Consider the following 20,463-nt stretch of genomic DNA (forward strand, 5'->3'; position numbering starts at 1 on the left):
TAGTAATAATACTTATAATTGAAACTTATTTGATTGTCAGTTTTGTGTTGCTGTCTTGGAGAACAGTTGTTGTTGAATAGTAACTAGTATCTGCAGCTTGCAAGATACAAACAAATAAAATATTTTTCATAATTTATATTCAATATGAATTTAAAGTGTACCACAAAGATTTCAAAAGATGTTATTTGGGTTCTATGATAGTTATATTATCACAATACCAGTGTGGTCATGCAAAATGCCTTTTTTATGTCCTGTACCAGTTGATCTTTTATTAAAATCGGTGGTTGTCTTACAGGAATAAAATAATTAAAGGCTAAGTATGCACATAGTCCTACACTGTTATTTTAAAGTCATACTGACTCAAGGTTAGTCCCTCCTTTCAGTGCTTCTGTATAGAGTTTGTAATACTTTCCAGAACTTTATCCCAAGCACTGATAACAAGTCTGTGCACACATACACAAACACACAACTACACACTTACACACATGAGCAGAGATAATGTGAATTGAAGAGGCATAATGAAAATAAATTTTTCTTCGCATTGTTCTTCACAATTCTCATTGTTTATGATTTGATAGGAAAAAAAAAAAGAAAAGTGAGGCAAAAAATAAAAGTCCTACAGAAAATCTTATAAAATTGTATATCAGTGCACAAAATATTGGAAGCAAAGAAAGAGACGTAGGTGGAAGTAAGGGGATCTTTAATGACTAAATGTATAAAAAATCTGTTTATGTGGCATATTAAACTCTACCTGAAATCTTAAAATAGGCTCCCCTTGTGTCTCTGGTTGCTTTACAACATCTAGGCAGTATATACAGAAAGTTGTGGATGCTTCATGCTAAAATTACATTTGCTGATGAAGCACAAATTTAAGAAGACCTGCAAAAGACCGGAGATTGATAATGTTCCACTGGGCCTTTCACCTTTATGTTACCAGTTCAAGTCCAACCTAGCTAAAGTAATGGCTGAAAGTTGCTACTGTCTGCAAGCTGCTCTGTAGCGTATGTGAAGTGAATGCAATGATCTTCAATCAGGTCCCTGTGGACTAACAGTCAAATCACAACTCTTTCTCCTGCCTAATTTTTAGGGTGGTTCTTTAGATTTTAATGAAGAGCACAATAAATAAATAAATAAATAAAATCCCTGTTAACAGCACCTTAACTATCTGTCTTCACTGCAGGGAGAAAATGCAATAAGCTTGAGGTATTTAAACTTATTATTACCAAACAGTAATTTATATTGTGTAAGCACCAGTGGACCTTGACTGCTATCAGTATGAACTATATACAAAGAAATAAACAAAAAGGCAAAAAAATATGCATATGACAAAGGACAGAGGGACAAAATCATCTCTATGAAATGTATTTATGCTTTGCTGTAATACTCTGCCCCTGGCTATGCTACACTGAATGAAGCCTTTCAACATATCTGCCTGCACTACAGTTTCAAAACTCTGCTTTAGTGGAGCATAAAATAAATATAATAGCACATGGTTTTAAAAGCATATATACAAATCCAATATACTTTTCTATCTTTTTTATATTAATGTATATCAATACATCGCCAGTATGATTACAATAAATTCTACTATATTATTGAAAGAGTTTCTAAAGGCTAGGTCTTGAAAATAAACTTTATGAAAAATCTCAATTTCTGTCCCTGTTAGGAGTGCAACAGAATTGCATCACCTCTGCTTTGAAGTTCTGTACCAGATAACCAGATAATCTGTAGATCAGCACTATCACATCTGACCGCCTTTACTGTGAAATGGATAAGGCTGCAAAATCTCAATGCTGGATGAGGCAAAAACACACAAATTGCAGAAAGGCACAAAGACTTTTTTTAAGAAAAAAAAGCTAAAGGTCACATCTAGTACAGCAAAAATAAAAGATCCCATAACAACGCAGATACCTCTGACGCATTTTAATTAAAGTCAGCAGATAAAAATAAAATACAAAAAGCATAATATGAAAGCATATAAAACTTTAGGCAAAAGAAATATCCATTTATTGGACATTCTTGGTTTTCTTTGTGACAGCTTTATCACTCAGCCCATACTGCCCTTCTCATTGCTCATACTTTTTTGGACATATTTTGAGATTAAAAAAAAATATATATGTAAAAGTCATAAAAAATAAGTTAAGAGAATTTAATTTATATGAAGTCTCTGTACTCTCACCCTATCACAAATGCTCAGTTGCATTTTAAAAGGAAAAAAAAAAAAAAAAAAAAAAAGCTTTTCAAAATAAAAACTGTTTAGAAACTGAATTAATGATCCTCCTCTTTCCTCTTATTCTCTCCTTGCCTTTCATGAAGCCAACTGTCCCAGGAATCAATACAAATATGCTTAGATCACGATACAGTGAAATTTGTTCTGAACATTTACTTATGTTTCAGCAGCTTCATTGGCTTCTAAGCTTGGAAACATTCTACATTTTTTACTACATTACTGGCATAAATGTAGATTTTGCTAGGCTTATTTTTCACCCTCAAATGCATATTTAATCTTGTGATGCACAACAAGCAGACCAGGTGAACAGCATGCAAATTTTCAGGATCTTGTTTGCCTTACAGGGAGAGTGAATTTTTACTGCGGATTTAATGTGGCAACACAAATTCAGAGTTACAGCATCAATTAATATCTGTCAATATACCAAAACTCAAAACAAAGGATTCATCCTTAGTTTCCTCTGTTGTCCAACTCTATACAGCAGCACCAAGTTAAATTGAGTGTTATCAAAAATAGTGGCTAAACAATATTTCAGTAAAGTACATTTTACATGCTGAATGCAGCTGAAAAGCAATAAATAAGAAGTTTATTAACAGTGAAATTTAAGACTTATTATGAAGTGGAATTCCTGAGACTAGTTTGCTTATTGTAATTTTTCTACCTTTTATTCTAAACTCTCTATAAATTACATCATACTGGCAGATCTTGCACATACTTAAAACAAAATCACAATTAATGCACTCATATATGTTACCTTGTAATGAAATATTTTTAATTTTATATTGCCAAAAGTATGCCAATAAAACCTGTGTGGGCATTGTGCTAGATCTCTGAATGTATGCTTTATATAATATTTTATTTTATTTTATTTTATTTTATTTTTATTTTTTTATTTTTTTATCTTTTGTAGATAAACTTTAAGAGAACTTCAACAGACTTACAGGTGTGGGACGAAGCGCTACACCCTAGATGTGTTATGAGGAAAGGAATCTGAAATATTTAGACAAAGTCTTGATATGACGATCTGAAGAGGCCTAAGTCAAAAGTGATGTCCATATACTGGCCTAACAGACCAGATGGTGATTGAGAAAACAGATAGTGGAAGAGGAGCTAAGAGGAAAACCCACCTTAAACCATGCCCATCTTCAAAAGATGAACTAAAGGAATGAGTTAGGGTTTAGGTGGAAAGCAAAGGAAGAATGGAGTCAAAGATACAAAAGGATGGCAAAATTTAATAAGATCTTAGTCAACAGCATGAGAGGAGGATAAAGAAATGTGAAAGAGAATCCTCAAGTAATTTGGTAAGAGTGGTTTATCCTTAGGTAATTTGGTAAGAGTGGTTTCATACAGCAACAGGGTCAGAAGCCAATTTGAAGGCATTTATAATAGCACTGAAGATCAGATGCTTCTAACAGAACAGAATGTGAATGCAAAAATAATACATTGAGTGTTCTTGGATCAACAATGGAAAGCATCAGAGGGAAATAGACTAAGGATGGTTTTCTAGAGTTTGGGAAGGTTGATAAATCACAGAATCACAGAATCATTAAGGTTGGAAAAGACCTCCAAGATCATCTAGTCCAACCTCTGACCTAACACTAACAAGTCCTCCACTAATCCATATCACTAAGCTAACATATAACTGAATATATTCAGTTATATTATATATATGAAAGGTAGTAGCTAGATGGTCAAGAAAAAATCAGGAGAAAAGAGCAAGTGTGAAAGATGTCAGGAAATAAGACAGAAAAGGATCACTGAAAAAAAAAAGAAAAAGACTTGAAGAACAGGTGAGAAATATGTACATCTGTATCAAAATCTGAAGCAAACTAGCATATCTGGAAAGCTGTATGAAAACAAAACAAAAAATTCACACTGAGGGTGGATAAACACTGGAGGACTGAATCTTGTGGAATCTGGAGTCTTCATCATTGGAGACATTCAAAGGTCAGATGCATGATAATCTGAGCATCCCCATCTACCTTTGATGCTGGTGCTGCTTTGAGCAAGAGGGTAGACTAGATGACCTCAAGTCAGAAGATCTAAAGTACTATGTGATTCAGTGTAAGAAGGACAGAAGAGGGGTAGATAAACTGGAAAGCTGGAATAATCATCTCAGTTTATCAGGTTGCATGTGTGTGAAGAAATCATCAGGATTTTAATATAGTTTGATGTATAACATGGACCCTTAGGAACAGATTTTCAAAGGCACTTTCACATCTGAAAGTGGAGTAAGTACCTAGTGGCATTTTCCTGGAGCACTCATATCTAAGTCTCAGCAATGGAGGATTTCCTATATAAGCGGCTTAGCAGCCCATGTCCTTTATAAAATCCCAGTCAGTACTGTGAATGTGTTAAAGTATGTGAATAAACTTTGAAATCTGACATCAGATTAGCAAGGTAAGTGAAAACTAAAGGACACAGATGGGGAAATTAAACACATATAACAATTTAATAGTTATATTTTACATTAAAATTCAACTTAAGCTTGCTTTAATAGTTAATTGTTAAGAGAAACATAAATAGGTCAGAATCCATTTACCATATTTGAAAATAATGTAATTTACCATATTTGAAATATTTAAAATAAGTCTCTGCTCTTTAAAGTGTAATACAGATTATTATTATTATTTTTTTTTTTACGAACAAGATGAAAAGATAATTATCACAATAAATTTTCAAGTCCTTTGCCTCTCTAGAACAGAGTAAATAGGCTAAGAATACAGGATCTAGATAAACCTTTCCTTAAGATTACATTCACTTAATATTTGACATCTCAGAACTGTTGAATAGGCCATGTGAGCAGAGCAAAATCCCAGACTTTATGAGGATTTTGGAAGATCATGAGAGAGGAATGTGGCAGTAGTGTGATTTAACAGAATTTTAGATTTACTGCTTAGTTAATGCTGCTCTTCCAATGAGAGAACATATGCAGATGTTATTTTTGTTGGTAATATAGAGTCAAAGAATCATAGAATATTTTGGGTTGGAAGAGGCTTTTAAAGACCATCTAGCTCTAACCACTAGTCATGGGCAAGGACACCTTCCACTAGACCAGGTTGCTCAAGGCCATCCAATATGACCTTGAACACTTTCAGGGATGGGGCATCCACAGCTTCGCTAGGCAAATGGCATATGTTACATATCTATGTTCTCAGATGAAATACGCATGTGCTTCTGAAGTTCCAGTGTCAAATGGCTAAAAGTTTAAAGCAGAGACAGATTTCCTACTATGTAAAAGAGTGTAAAGGTCACATCTTCAGAGTTGGATTTTTTTTACCACAACAATCCTATAGTTAAGAGCAGTTTAATGGTTGCTCTAATCTTCAGCTGTTTACAGCTATCACAGGACTGTTGTTACTAGGTCATACAATAATGACTATATTCCCTATTCCTATTTAGTACATAAAGGCAGGAAAAATGTTGATTGATAGTGACTTTGTGAATTATGAGGGATATCTGATTGGAATAAAATCTACTATTTTTGTGAATTTAAAAGCCTTGTTAAATTCAAAAATAAATAAATAAATAAATAAATAAATAAATTAATAAATAAATAACATCACCACTTCTGAGATAATTTGTAATTTTTAGCAACTACAGGTAGAATGTCAGCAAGTTTTACTGCTGAATATTCAAAAACCCATATTCCTCCAAGGAATGTTATATAGCAAAGAGGTCTCTGAACAATAATAATACAATGAAAACTAAGTGGCTCATGATCTTAAACAAATGGCATGCATAGGAGTAGTAAAATACTCTCAAACACTGTGTATCAAAAACAGCATCAAATCTGTTTATTTTAGCAACAAAGGGCTGATTTTCTCAAGTTAACATCTTCTGCCTTTCATAACACAAAAATCAGTGCATGACTCCAGTTGTATAAGAGACTCTTTCTCACCAGACTGTGCTAAAATAAATTATTTGCTTTGAAAAGATTTACTGAAGTACTTGGAAAGGAAAGGAGAAAGGCAGGTATTGCATGAAAAATAATTTTGGCAACACACAGCTCTTCTGATTGAAAATAACGCCATATTTGTATCAGTATGTATTTCATTTTACTTTCCCCAATTATATCTTGGTTTATGTGCAGGTACTCTCTACTCAAACGTAAACAAAATAGATAAGAATGTTACACATCATTACGAAGTATAAACTTAATTGTGATGGACAAAGCACCAAACGTTCTAAAGCTTTATTGAGAATTGGAAATAGATTTCTGTCTTTTAGTTTTCAGGAAATGAAAGGAAAGTTCATTTCCATCTTAAATTTCCATGGCATTGATAAATAAAGTAGTCACTGTGGGATTGCTCTTAAAAATAAGTTCAAAGAATCAAGCCCATCATTCTTAATAATAATAATTTAAAAATGGAACAGACAAACAAAAACAAAACAAAGCAGCAACAACAACACAACCTTTTGAGACACAGCAAATGAACAGAAACTTTGGTATACTTTTTATTCCAAATATACAAATATTAACTACAATATGCAGGACAAAAAATGATTCTGTAAATGAATATTTCTATTTGAATGCAACAAAATCTTTTTCTCTAGTGCTTAGACTCTATTTCAAATAATCAAGCAATGTGATTATTGTGCCATACGTGAAATCCAACAACACAAAAGGTCCCTTTCTGCACTTGCATTTAATACATAGGTTTGTACAAACCTAATGGGAGGACAGCATTTACTAGCTCCATGAAATTTTCGCATGTTTCTGCTCCACTCATAATTCCTGGTTCTTATCCACATTTTAAGCGATAATTTTGTATGAAATATAGCCAGCATGAGACTATGTCCCATTTTCTTGAACTGTATATGAAGTAGACTGATTTTGCATGCTTATGTCTGTTGCATTTATAGAAAACAGTTCAATTTTGGTTGTTATTTTTCTGAAGGTTCATTTTCTTGACCACCAGCTCACATCATCTAGGATCTAGAAAATTCCTATCTCCTGGAGAAGGATCTATGCATTTTTATTTTATTTTATTATTTTTTTTGCTGTCCAGCGTGACCTACTATGGATAGCTCCTGAGCTCTACAAAATTGTTCTGAACTACCTCTATGAAATATTCTGGCCTTTTTACCCTGCCATGTTAGTCAAGATTTAAAACTACTATACGAACTGGAAACTGCACAATGTGCTCAAAGCTGAGTGAGATGGTGGTGGCTGTGGAGGCTGCAGCTGATCTAGGCTTTACACACTTTTAGTCTTAGCCTCTCATAGAAAAATTTGTCAACTTTGAGAGTAATTAAACCTAAGCCATTATCCTTTGTGTGAACTAGAATCTGGCCATGTTTTTATACAAGTCTTGTATCAAGAAAAAAGACCAGACTATCTTACACTGTTGCTGAATCATTCTGTTTGAACAGTTCAGTCCCAGAAAACAGATCTTCCACAATAGATGGAGCTAACTTTAGAAATGGTTAAAACATCTCAACATAGGTGACTATGGAATATATCCCTGCATACATAAACCTGAGTGATGAAGCAATGAAAACACAGTATTATCAATAAAGTTTACATCCACCTTGGGCTAACCCACCTGCCAAACCAAACAGGACATTGTAAACATAATGAGCATGGTCAGTGCACAGCTCAGCTCCTCTCTCTTACACCTGGGTTATTCTTATCTCCACAAAGAATTCTTCGTGAGTTGAGTATTAACCATTCAGATCAAAGAGCTACTTCATGCAATTCAGATACTCCTGCTGTGAAAATAGATGTATATACCTCTTTCTCTCCTCTAGACTAGGTATGTATTTGTACTAGGGACTCTATATTACTTTTCTTCTTCTCATTTGTATACGCACTCGCAATGCCTTCACATAGCCCAAAAATTCCTCTAAACTGGCTTGGACCATATAGATCAAAGGAGAAAGCAGCTGCTGTGCATAGACTAATGGTTTGCAGGAAACCTGACTTACAGTAAAAGAACAAGACAGAGGGAAGTCTAGGGGAACTGGAACAGTGGTGAAATATGAGTAAAAGTAAGTATCTGTGAGAAGCCTGAAGGTAATACAAACAATAAAGGAGAAGTATCAAGAGAGGAGTGGTGAATAATAAAACAATGGACAGAACTGCATGAGTGAAATCAGGGTTTGGAACAATTCAGTTACCTTAAGTTTAAAACTTCCCAATCTCTGTGATATTACTCCTATGAGACATACCATCAAGGGCAGTACTTACAGAAGCCATTGATTACACTGCTTGAGTGTAATCACTGTTTTCCTTCATTCCATGATGTCTATAAAGTAGATACTTTAATACCTGTGAAACAGTGTTATTTCTATTTTATTGATGAATTTTCTGTTTTATTTTCTGTGCCACAGAAAGATAAGATGAGCCAGAAGATGTGAGGCAAGGCAGGGAAGTGAACACAAGTCTTTCATATTTATTCTAATCAACCTAACCATCATTATTCTCTTTCCCCACATTCAATATTCTTGCCCTCGTTTGAAATATTCCCCACCAACTCCATTATTCAGCTTAGGTTGTCTGTCCTCACATACTTTTCTCAGATCATTTCCTCTTCCAAGTCCTATACCACCAGAAGAATGAGGCAACTGGATGACAAAGTGCAAAGAAGTAAAAGAGTCAGAAGAACAAGAGATCTGGGTTGTGAGGTTTCCAAGAAATTGTATATTTTGAAAGCATGGGAAGTAAATAGAGTAATTAGGCAATGCAAAGTATTCCCTGATACTACCTAGTTTCCTTTCACAAGGAATACCACTTTCATAAGAATATATTAGCTCAGTTTTTCTTGCAGCTAGCTATGTTTTCCAGAAATGTTTTAGAAAAAAAACATATACAAGCTACAGAGGACAGAAGTAAATGCATCATCTTTTGATGTTTTAAATTTAAGATCAAATAATCATTAGGCAGTCTTCAGATATAGAACAATAAAAGAATATATAGATAAAATTATCCAGTCCATGGTAAGCAAAAATACAAATAAACTGATGATCCTTCTGAATTCAAAAAATATATAAGTGTACAATAAGTAAACTGTACTCAGATTGAATGCCACTCTGCAATTTAAATAGATTGGATTGATATTGCAGCATTTTTCTCTATAGGTCCTTTCCAAGCTATTACACTACATTAAACAGTCTGTTGAGTGATGAAGAGAGTAACCTACTCAGCTGCTACTGGGATATATAGAGAGGTGTACGATAATTCAAATAAATAAACAAACAAATAAAAACAAACAAACAACAAAACACACAAAACAAGCAAACAAACAAAACCACTATCTTTAATTTCAGCACTGAATTCTGGGGCTGCATCCATAAAACATCCCGAAAGTCTAGATTCAGGCAGCATAATCTGTCTAGATTTAAGACTGATAATCAGATAAAGTGTACAGCAATGGAGAGAAAAACAGAAATACTGAAATAACAACAGACATAGTAAACATCTAGCAGGACTAGAGTAGTGTGCCTGTAGATAGGGTCAGGTTTTCAGACCAGTCATTGGTGCTTCACTTCGGTTTATTATATTAGATTTTAGTCTAAATTTTGAACTAAGAAAATGAGACTCATACAACTTTGTCCTAGGATCCTCAGAAGCTCTGGTCACAAATTTAAAATAACATTCACATGAAAAGAGTTTTAATCAGTTTCCTACTCTCCAAGGGAAAATGAAGCAGCAGAGAGGAAAGACAGAGGAATTACCAAAATATAATGGTAATATTTGGAACGAGTATGCAAAGAGATAAGAGATAGGTGGTTGAAGGCACAGAACTGAAAAAGAGAATTTGATGGTAGTGTTCTGTCTTGAGAGCCAGAAGGAGTGAGAAGAATGTATGTAAGCCTGGGAATCCAGCCAAGGAATTATGAGATATGACACCGACTGTTAGAAAGGTACTGAAGACAAGAAGGTAAAGAAAATCACTTGGGCAGTGCTCAGGGTTAAAAAATAAAAATAAAAAATGAGAGAGAGAGAACAGGGGATGAAGTCAGTAGGATAGTGAGAACTAGAACTGTTCTGCTAAGGGCATAGAATTAGCATATGAACAGAGTTACAACAGCTGTAGAAAAGAGTGTTAGAAAAAAATCCTTGAAAATCAAGCAGAAAATCACTAATGACTAGAAAACCTTTTGAGGACTCCTGGGAACCAAATTTCAGTTTCCTATGATTCCTGTGCCATCAGTAAATATCTGTGGAGCCTGATAGGAATCAAAAAAAGTATTTTGTATCTTATTCCCCCAGAAGTAGTTTTCACTGAAGATGATTCCATGCATTTCTTTTAATAGAAGGATGTTACAACATGGTGTGGGGGATTTTAAGGTTCCAAGCATCCTCATAATTCAGATGGATGTTAAAATATTCTTATGGATTTGTATTTTTAAAATCTTAAGTAGGTAGGTACTCTTTACATACAAGTGGGTACTGTTTCCTTCTTCCCTCTGCCTCTGCCTCTGCTTCTGCTTCTCCCTATCCCTCCCCCCCTTTCTTCTTTCCCTCTCTGTCTTCTCCTTTTCCCTCTCTTTCACTCACACACATTTTTAAAATAACTTTGTATAACACGACCAAATCAAAGACAAAGATGTCAGAAGTGCTACATTCCCTATATAACCTAATTTTTTCCCCATTTTGTGAAGGGGCATCATGATGGAGACTAATTGCATGACTCATATACCATTTTGCCCAGAAGACACCTGCCCCATACGGTGTAAAAGATGGCCTTGCTATAATGATGAATCAGAACTGTGTACTGAAGAAGGTCCATTTGGTGAAGAATTTTGAAGAAATGCACTAAAAAAATGGGACATCATTGAAAGATGAGAAAGAATGGTTAAAGCAATTGAATTTCATCCTGGAAATTAGTATTCTATCCTTTCTTGCCAAGTTCCCATGGTAGAGGTGGTCACTAAGAGTATGTTCTTTATTTTCATTGTGACTCACCAAGATATGAATTTGCAGAAGTGTTAGATGTTCAGAGACTCAGCTGGAATCAGTATGGACTGAGTTGGGAAAGTTCTTTTTGACATTAAGGAGTTGGAATAGGCTTTTGGACCTAAGCATCTCAGATTGGTCTTGTAAATTAGTGGCAGCTTTTGAATGTAACTTCTCTGGGCCATTGTTCCCTATCTATAAAATGGATATCACGTTATCTTCCCATCTCAGGGGTCTACAGTAACACTAATTTAATGTTTGCTCGTCACTTAGATGCTATAGCAATAATCACTAAGAAACCCCCTGAAGGAAATTATTAATTATAAATCATTAATAATTAATAATTCTGTCTTTAGAGCAGGACTTAAATACTCTATTAAACAAGATATGGGACCATACACTGAAAAAACATCAAGAAAACAAAATATTGAACAGCTGCTCATTAAGTAAGTATCATATATTCAGTGAGCTGAATGAGGAAAAGATCTTGTAAGAAAAATAATATGTGATCATGTAATTAAAAAACTCTTCATAATGTATACACATGGGGGATGTTAAATTAAATTGCCCTAACAAAGTTAATTCTGGCATGTATTAGCTTTTGACTGCTTGGACTATTTAATGTAGATTTTCAATTTTGAACATATAATATGAGGTAACTGAAGATCCTGCTGAGTGAGATCTGATTAGAAGATGTATATTAGCCATCTGTATTTGACTAGTTCAAACCAGAATTTACTTTTAACTACTGGAAATGCAGTATTGGAATAACTTATAACAATTGGAATATTGGAATAATTATTTCATTGACAGTTATTCCTCTTTTCTACAAAATCTTTGGATCCATATTTTCACCAAAAGTTTCCTTTATCATCCTAAACTAAACAGCAGAAGAGGGAGGCTAAGGTATAGAGAGCAACCATATAATATAACACAATACAGTACTTCCAGCTGCCTATCATTGTTATATGAATTAGTTAAACTACATGAGTTCAATGAGCAATTTATGACTGAATCTCACGAGTAAAGAGCATATTCAGCTTCTGTTAATTTCAATGTGTTTCTCAGGACTACAGAAAGTCAAACTGCTAAGAAATGTAGAGATGAGTAAGGGTCAGCCTCCATGAATACACATCATTGCAGAGCAAGAGTTCCCTCAGTGCAGTCTGTACAGAAATTGTCTAAGACTACACACTGAAGGCTACTCCACTGTGTCTTCATTATTATACTTGTTATTGGGATCACAGTTTAAATAGACATTTTCCATCTTTGTACCATTGTAAATAAGAAAAAACGTTGTCCCATAAACGTGCCACTATTTGTTCTTGTCTGAAAGAAAATGAAGACCTTTTCTGGTGGACGTTCCCTTTTTGTACAGATTTCTTGTTTACATAGAGGATAGTTTTTAAGTGGTAATATTCCTTGAAAAGTAACGGTAAATAATCTGTTTAAAATATCTTAAGAAAATCATGTAGACTACATCTGGTCCTGAAGGGTTTTCCCAGAATAATTTAACACTGACTTTTTGCTACTCATCAACTACTGTTAAAGAAAGAACAGCTGCTTTGAACTTAGAAAAATGGATTGAAATGCTAGGATATTTATAAATATTTATAGAGGTACAAGGAAATGCCCAGAAATGCAAGTAGAAATTTAACAGATTTCTTGAAATATTTCAGCAAATTATTTACTTAACCCATTTCCAATTTTAGATGGGTTGGACACTTAATTTACATGACAACTTCTGTAAATATACTTAGATGTCCATCTTTACCTAATAACTTCTAAAATCTAAAATTTAATTCTAATAGTTTTGAATTTCAGTATTCTATAGAAACTAAAAAAGCCTCCCTAGCAAGAGAAGCTATTGACAAAATAAAAATTAAAATATATATATTCATTTGGGACCACACAGATTTCTAACATTACTTGTATTACACTCCAGATAATTCAGAGACTGAAAAGGGGTAGTATTGAAAGAACGAATGCTGACAATTAGATTCAGATGTACATGTTAGCCTTAGTAGTCAAAACTTCCAAAAGTAGTCAGTGGATATCTAGTCAGTTACATCTATGAAGCTTAGAAAGAGATTCAGCAGTCCAGTCACTTGGTGTCCCAATACGATTGACAAAGAAGAGAGCAGAGAAACCTGCCTGTAAACACACATATTTTTGCATCTTAACCTAACCTTGAATAAAACACTACAACAAATTTTGAAAGTGAGACATCATTTCTGGGTTTTGTTACACAGACTTCTGGAAGAAAGATCACAGAATTGAAGGGGTTGGAAGGGATCTTGAAAGATCATCAAGTCCAACCCCCCTGCCAGAGCAGGTTCCTTAGAGCAGGCTGCCCAGGTAGGCGTCCAGAAGGGCCTTGAATATCTCCAGAGAAGGAGACTCCACAACCTCCCTGGGTAGCCTGTTCTAGTGCTCCTTCACCCTCACCGTGAAGAAGTTCTTTTGCATGTTGGTGCTCTTACTGTGCTCTATCTTGTGACCATTACTCCTTGTCCTGTCACAACAAACCACTGAAAAAAGGTCGGCCAAATCCCTCTGTCTCCCACACCTCAGGTATTTATACACATGGATGAGATCCCCTCTCAGTCTTCTTTTCTCCAGGCTGAACAGACCCAGGTCTCTCAGCCTTTCCTCATAAGGAAGATGCTCCAGGCCCTGTATCATCTTTGTGGCCCTCCATTGGACTCTTTCCAGGAGATCCCTGTCTTTCTTGTAGTGGGGAGCCCAGAACTGGACATGGTACTCCAGTTGAGGCCTGACCAGGGCAGAGTAGAGGGGGAGGATCACCTCCCTTGACCTGCTGGCCACGCTCCTTTTAATGCACTCCAGGATCCCACTGGCCCTCTTGGCCATGAGGGCACACTGCTGGCTCATGGTCAACCTGTCATCCACCAGGACCCCCAGGTCCTTCTCCTCAGAACTCCTCTCCAGCAGGTTGTCCCCCAGCCTGTACTGATACTTCATGTTGTTCCTTCCCATGTGCAGGACTCTACAGTTGCTCTTGTTAAACCAGTTTGTTTTCTTCCTACCCATCTCTCTAGCCTGTCCAAATCTTGCTGAATGGCAGCACAGCCTTCTGGCGTGTCAGCCACTCCTCCCAACTTTGTGTCATCGGCATACTTTCTGAGGGCTGACACTATTCTCTCATCAAGGTCATCGATGAAGATGTTGAACAAGACTGGACCCAGCACCGACCCCTGGGGAACACCGCTAGTCACAGGTCTCCAGCCAGACTCTGTGTCACCAATCACCACCCTCTGAGCTAGTCCAGACACAGAATCATAGAATCACAGAATTGTCTAGGTTGGAAGAGACCTCAAGATCTTCGAGTCCAACCTCTGACCTAACACTAACAAGTCCTCCACTAAAACACATCACTAAGTTCAACATCTAAATGTCTCTTAAAGACCTCCAGGGATGGTGACTCCACCACTTCCCTGGGCAGCCCATTCCAATGCCTAACAACCTTCTCAGCAAAGAAGTTCTTCCTAATATCCAACCTAAAACACCCCTGGCACAACTTTAGCCCATTCCTCCTCATCTTGTCACCAGGCACATGGAAGAATAGGCCAACCCCCCACCTCACTACAGACTCCTTTAAGGTACTAATAAAGAGCAATAAAGTCACCCCTGAGCCTCCTCTTCTCCAAGCTGAACAAGCCCAGCTCCCTCAGCTGCTCCTCATAAGACTTGTTCTCCAGACCCCTCACCAGCTTTGTCACCCTTCTCTGGACACGCTCGAGCACCTTGATGACCTTCTTGTAGCGAGGGGCGCAAAACTGAACACAGTACTTGAGGTGCAGCCTCACCAGAGCTGATTACATGGGGACAATCACTACCCTGGACCTGCTGGCCACACTGCTTCTTACACAAGCCAGGATGCTGTTGGCCTTCTTGGCCACCTGAGCACACTGCTGGCTCATATTCAGCTGACTCTCAACCAATACTCCCAGGTTCTTCTCTGCTTGGCAGCTCTCCAACCACTCATCTCCCAGCCTGTAGCTCTGCTTGGGGTTATTGCACCCCAGGTGCAGGACCCGGCACTTGGCCTTGTTGAACTTCATGCAGTTGACCTCAGCCCATCGGTCCAGCCTATCCAGATCCTCCTGCAGAGCCTTCCTACCCTCAAGCAGATCAACACACACATCTAACTTGGTGTCATCTGCAAACTTACTGAGGGTGCAATCGATCCCCTCATCCAGATCATCAGTAAAGATATTAAAGAGGACTGGCCCCAGTACTGAGACCTGGGGAATGCTACTAGTGACTGGCCTCCAACTGGATTTGACTCCATTCACCATGACTCTTTGGGCCCAGCAATCCAGCCAGTTTTTAACCCAATGAAGTGTATGCCAGTCTAAGCCATGAGCAGCCAGTTTCTTGAGGAGAATGTTGTGGGAAACAGTGTCAAAAGCCTTACTGAAGTCAAGGTAGACCACATCCACAGGCTTTCCCTCATCCTCTAAGCACGTAACTTTGTCATAGGAGATCAGGTTCATCAAGCAGGACCTGCCTTTCATAAACCCATGCTGACTGGGCCTGTTCACCTGGTTGCCCTGTAAGTGCTGCGTGATGACTCTCAAGAGAATCTGCTCCATGAGCTTCCCTGGCACTGAGGTCAAACTGACAGGCCTATAGTTCCCCAGGTCTACCCTCCGGCCCTTCTTGTAGATTGGATCATGTTTGCTAGCCACCAGTCAACTGGGATGTCCCCCGATAGCCAGGACTGTTGATAAATGATGGTAAGCGGCTTGGCCAGCTCCTCCACCAGTTCTCTCAGTATCCTCAGGTGGATCCCATCTGGCCCCATCACCTTGCATACATCCATGTGCCGTAGTAGGTCACCAATCATTTCCTCATGGATAATGAGGGCCACATTCTGCTCCCCATCCCCTCCCACCAGCTCAGGGTACTGGGTATCCAGAGAACAACTGGTTTTGCCGTTAAAAACTGAGGCAAAGAAGGCATTAAGCACCTCCGCCTTTTCCTCATCTTTTGTAACTAAGTTCCCCCCCGCATCCAGTAAGGCTGGAGATTCTCCTTAGTCCTCCATTTTGAGTTGATGTATTTAGAGAAACATTTTTTGTTGTCTTTAATGAAAGTAGCCTGATTGAGCTCCAGATGAGCTTTGGCCTTTCTAATTTAGGAAGAACTTCTTTACCGAAAGGGTTGTTAGGCATTGGAACAGGCTGCCCAGGGAAGTGGTGGAGTCACCATCCCTGGAGGTCTTTAAAAGACGTTCAGATGTAGAGCTTAGTGATATGGTTTAGTGGGGACTGTTAGCGTTAGGTCAGAGGTTGGACTCGGATGATCTTGAGGTCTCTTCCAACCTAGAAATTCTGTGATTCTGTGATTCTGTGATTCTGTAATTTTGTCCTTGCACTGCCCCGCAACATCCTTATAGTCTTCCCGAATGGCCCGTCCTCTTTTCCAAAGATTATAAACCCTCTTTTTTCTCCTAAGCTCAAGCCACAATTCTCTGTTCAGCCAGGCTGGTCTTCTTCCCCACCAGCTCGTCTTTGGGCACATGGGGACAGACTGCTCCTGCGCCATTAAGATTTCCTTTTTGAAGAGTGCCCAGCCTTCCTGGACTCCTCTGCCTTTCAGATCCTCCTCCCAAGGGACTCTGCCAACTAGTGTCCTGAACAGTTCAAAGTCGGCCCTCCAGAAGTCCAATACAGCAGTTTTACTGGTCCCCTTCCTGGCTTCTCCAAGAATGGAGAACTCTACCATTTCATGGTCACTCTGCCCAAGACAGTTTTCAACCACCACATCTCCCCCCAGTCGTTCTCTGTTTGCGAACAGAGTCAGTCAGCCAGTTTTCAACCCACCTTACTGTCAACTCTATCCCACACTTTCTCAGCTTTGCTATCAGGATGTCATGGGAGACAGTATCGAAAGCCTTGCTAAAGTCAAGGTAGATGACATCCACTGCTTTCCCCTCATCTACCCAGCTGGTGATGCCACCATCGAAGGCAGTGAGGTTGGTCAAGCACAACTTCCCCTTGGTGAATCCATGCTGACTACTTCTCATAACCTAAAGATGATGAGGCAAATAACTAGTAAGAACCAAAGTGATGTAGAAGCAAAACATACATGTTCAAATACATTAAAGACTAAACCAAATTAACCCTTTGCCACCTCTTTTTCATATGGATGAATGATTTTATTTGCGAAAAACACAAACTCCTTTGTACATTTGGTAGTAGGTATGTCTATATCTGCTTAATTAAGTTGCTTCCATTTTAAATATAGTTTCATTTTAGAACATGCTTAAGAACAGTTATGCCTCTTAGAATACTAAAGCAGAGATCATATCTTGCTCTGTGAGTTCATTCCCTGCTTTCATTTACACTCAATGATATGACCCATCACAATGTAATACATGGTTATATATTTCACAGGATCATAGAATCACAGAATTTTTTGGGTTGGAAGGGACCTTAAAAATAATCTAATACCAACCCCTCTGCCATGGGCAGGGACACCTCCCACTAGACCAGACTGTGTTGCTCAAAGCCCCATCCAACCTGGTCTTGAACACTTCCAAGAATGGGAAGTTTCTCCCATTCATAGTTTCTCCCAATCCATAGTTTCTCTGGGCAACTTGTTCCAGTGCCTCACTACCCTCACTGTAAAGAATTTCTTTGGAATATCTAATTTAAATCTATTCTCTTTTAGTTTAAAGCCATTACACCGTATCCTATCACCACACTCCCTGATAAAGAGTCCCTCTCCACCTGTCTTTTAGGCCATCTTTAGGTACTGAAAGGCCACTGTAAAATCCCTCTTGACCCTTCTCTTCTCCGGACTGAATAACTCCAACTCCTTCAGCCTGTCTTCATAGGAGATGTGCCCCAATCTTCTGATCATCCTCATGGTCTTCTTCTGGACTTGCTCCAACTGGTCCATGTCTTTCTCATGGTGGGTGCTCCAGAGCTGAACACAGTACTCCAGGTGGGGTCTCATAAAGAGCAAAGTAGAGGGCAAGAATCACCTCTCTTGATCTACTGGCCTTTCTTTCAATGCACTCAGGACATGGTTGGCTTTCTGGGCTGCAGATACACACTGATAGCTCATGTTGAGCTGTCATCAACCAGAACACCAAAGTCTTTCTCCACTGGGCTATTCTCAATCCATTTTCTGCTCAGGCTTGTTTATTTGTGTTTAGGAGTGCTTTGGCCCAGGTGCAGGACCTTGCATTTGGCTTTGTTGAATATCAAGAGGTTCATACAGGCCCATGTCTCAAGACTGTCCAGGTCCTTCTGGATGGCATCCTTTTCCCTCCAGTGTATTGACTGCACCACAAAGCTTGGTGTCATTGGCAAACTTGTTGAGGGGGCACTCAATCATACTGTCCATGTTACCAACAAAAACATTAACGAGTGTTAGTCTCAATACCAACCTCTGAGGGATACTACTTGTCACTGGTCTCCACTTGGACATTAAACCATTGACCGCAACTCTGAGTGTGATCATTCAGCTGATTCCTTATTCATCAAGTGGTCTATCCACCAAATCCATGTGTCTCCAATATGAAGATAAGGATGTTGTTGCTCTTCCCCTGTCTGCCAATGTTATAATCCTGTTATAGGAAGCCACCAAATTTATCAGGCACAATCTGCCCTTAGTGAAGCTATGTCGGTTGCTACTGTGAGGAATGTTTTAACAATTCGTGTCCATAAAGAACAATTCTGTTTGAAATGTTTGAATCCTGTCTGCCTCTGGGCCCTGCACTGGCAATTCAATGCTTGAACCACAGCTGCAGTGTGTCCCAGTCTCCCCCTCATTCCTCATTCTAGCCAATTTATCACTTCTTAAATTTATGAACCTGTTTGCTTTTGTTATTCCGGACTTCTATTTCTAACACTGCTATAGATGTGTCTGTGAATGGCTGGGGAAGAATGTTTTAATTACCCGTGTGTCTGGGAGTTTCAGAACAACTGATAACAACTACTGACTGTTATGGGATACTATGTGGATCTTTGGTATCTGGTTATGGGGGGGCCGAGAAAGAAGCTGAAAAGCGGCTGGGAGACAAGATTTGAAGAAGGTGTTTTGAAGAAGGTGTTCTGTAAACTTGGGATGGTGCCCAGTAAGTACAAAGGGGAAGAGGAAGACTGCGAGCCTTCAGCATGGAAGACCCCTAGAGACCCCCAGAAGAGACCCCAGAGGAGACCGCGCATGCTCCAGTAGGAGGGACTGCACCCCGGAAGCTAATTTTAATAATCTATTTTTTTTAGAAGTAGTAATGAATATGTATTAGTCTAGGAGCATAAAAATCAGCTGCTTGATGTAACTGGTGTGCGTCCTGGTGGAGCGGAGACTCCCGGTGCACCCAGCGCTGTTTGCTTACCTCTATTCCTTTATATTCTTTCAATAAATCCTATTTTTTTTATTTAATCCTAATTTGAATCCTGAGCCATTTATAACAATTTGGGGGCTCGTCCGGGATGGCTATAGTTCCTGAATTCTGATTTAATCTAGGAGGGGCGCCCCACCATTTGGTGGCTCCTGTTTGACTCAGATCGGGACTAATGCCATCCTGAACCTGAATAAAGGTAAGCAAAGAATTTGATTTTTTTTGAGCTCCCTTGCCGGCTGTGTTTTTGTGCCCGTAATTCTGCGCGCGAAGATCCGGACGAAGACGACAGGGTCGTTTGGATACCGTTCGGTTGGATTCCGGTGTCCGGAATCGAACCGGATGAAGACGACAGTCGTTTGGATACCGTCTGGTTCGATCCCAGACGAAGACGCTTGTGGATACCGTCCGGTTGGACTCTGGACGAAGACGACTGATTCGTAAGATACCGTCCGGTTGGGTAAAGGTACGGTTGCCCGTGTTTGTGTGTGAGAGTGTAACAGACTTCTAAAGTCAGCGTGGAGGTCTTTTTGTTTTCTCACCAGTTCTAATCTCCTGTCGGGGGGGGCTGGGCTGGTGAATGGAGTGATACGTGGGTGGGTGATAGGTCCTAAACCCCCTGCAAGACACTCTCACTGGGGGCAACCAAGGGCTGTGGGAATTGCCACTAGTAAAATTCCCGGATGGGTCAGATAAAATCGAAGACCAAGGACCAGAAAGGGAGCAAATTACCAGATATATGACCAAAAAGTCCATTACGAATAATGATTAGAAATTGGAACAATAGGGGCCCCAGAAAATTAAAGAGTAAATTGAAAATGATCCAGTATTATATGATAGAATGACCAAAAGAACCCTTAAGACCCCATGTATTTTGATCCACGGAGGACGGGGTCTGTCAGGCTTTAAACATTAATAGTAGAATAGCTGTGGATCCGGAAAAGA

At 38.6% G+C, this 20,463-nt stretch overlaps 1 protein-coding gene across 1 annotated transcript in view; it reads right to left on the bottom strand.

Moving 5' to 3' along the window:
• MYT1L (myelin transcription factor 1 like) overlaps positions 1-20,463 on the bottom strand; it is a gene marked incomplete at its 3' end in the record, with an annotated part of 247,086 nt that overhangs the window by 212,444 nt on the left and 14,179 nt on the right. The gene's annotated exons all lie outside the window — the stretch shown is intronic.

This window comes from Aythya marila (assembly GCF_965140915.1).
Source record: "Aythya marila genome assembly, chromosome: 3".
Taxonomy (NCBI): Eukaryota; Metazoa; Chordata; class Aves; order Anseriformes; family Anatidae; genus Aythya; species Aythya marila.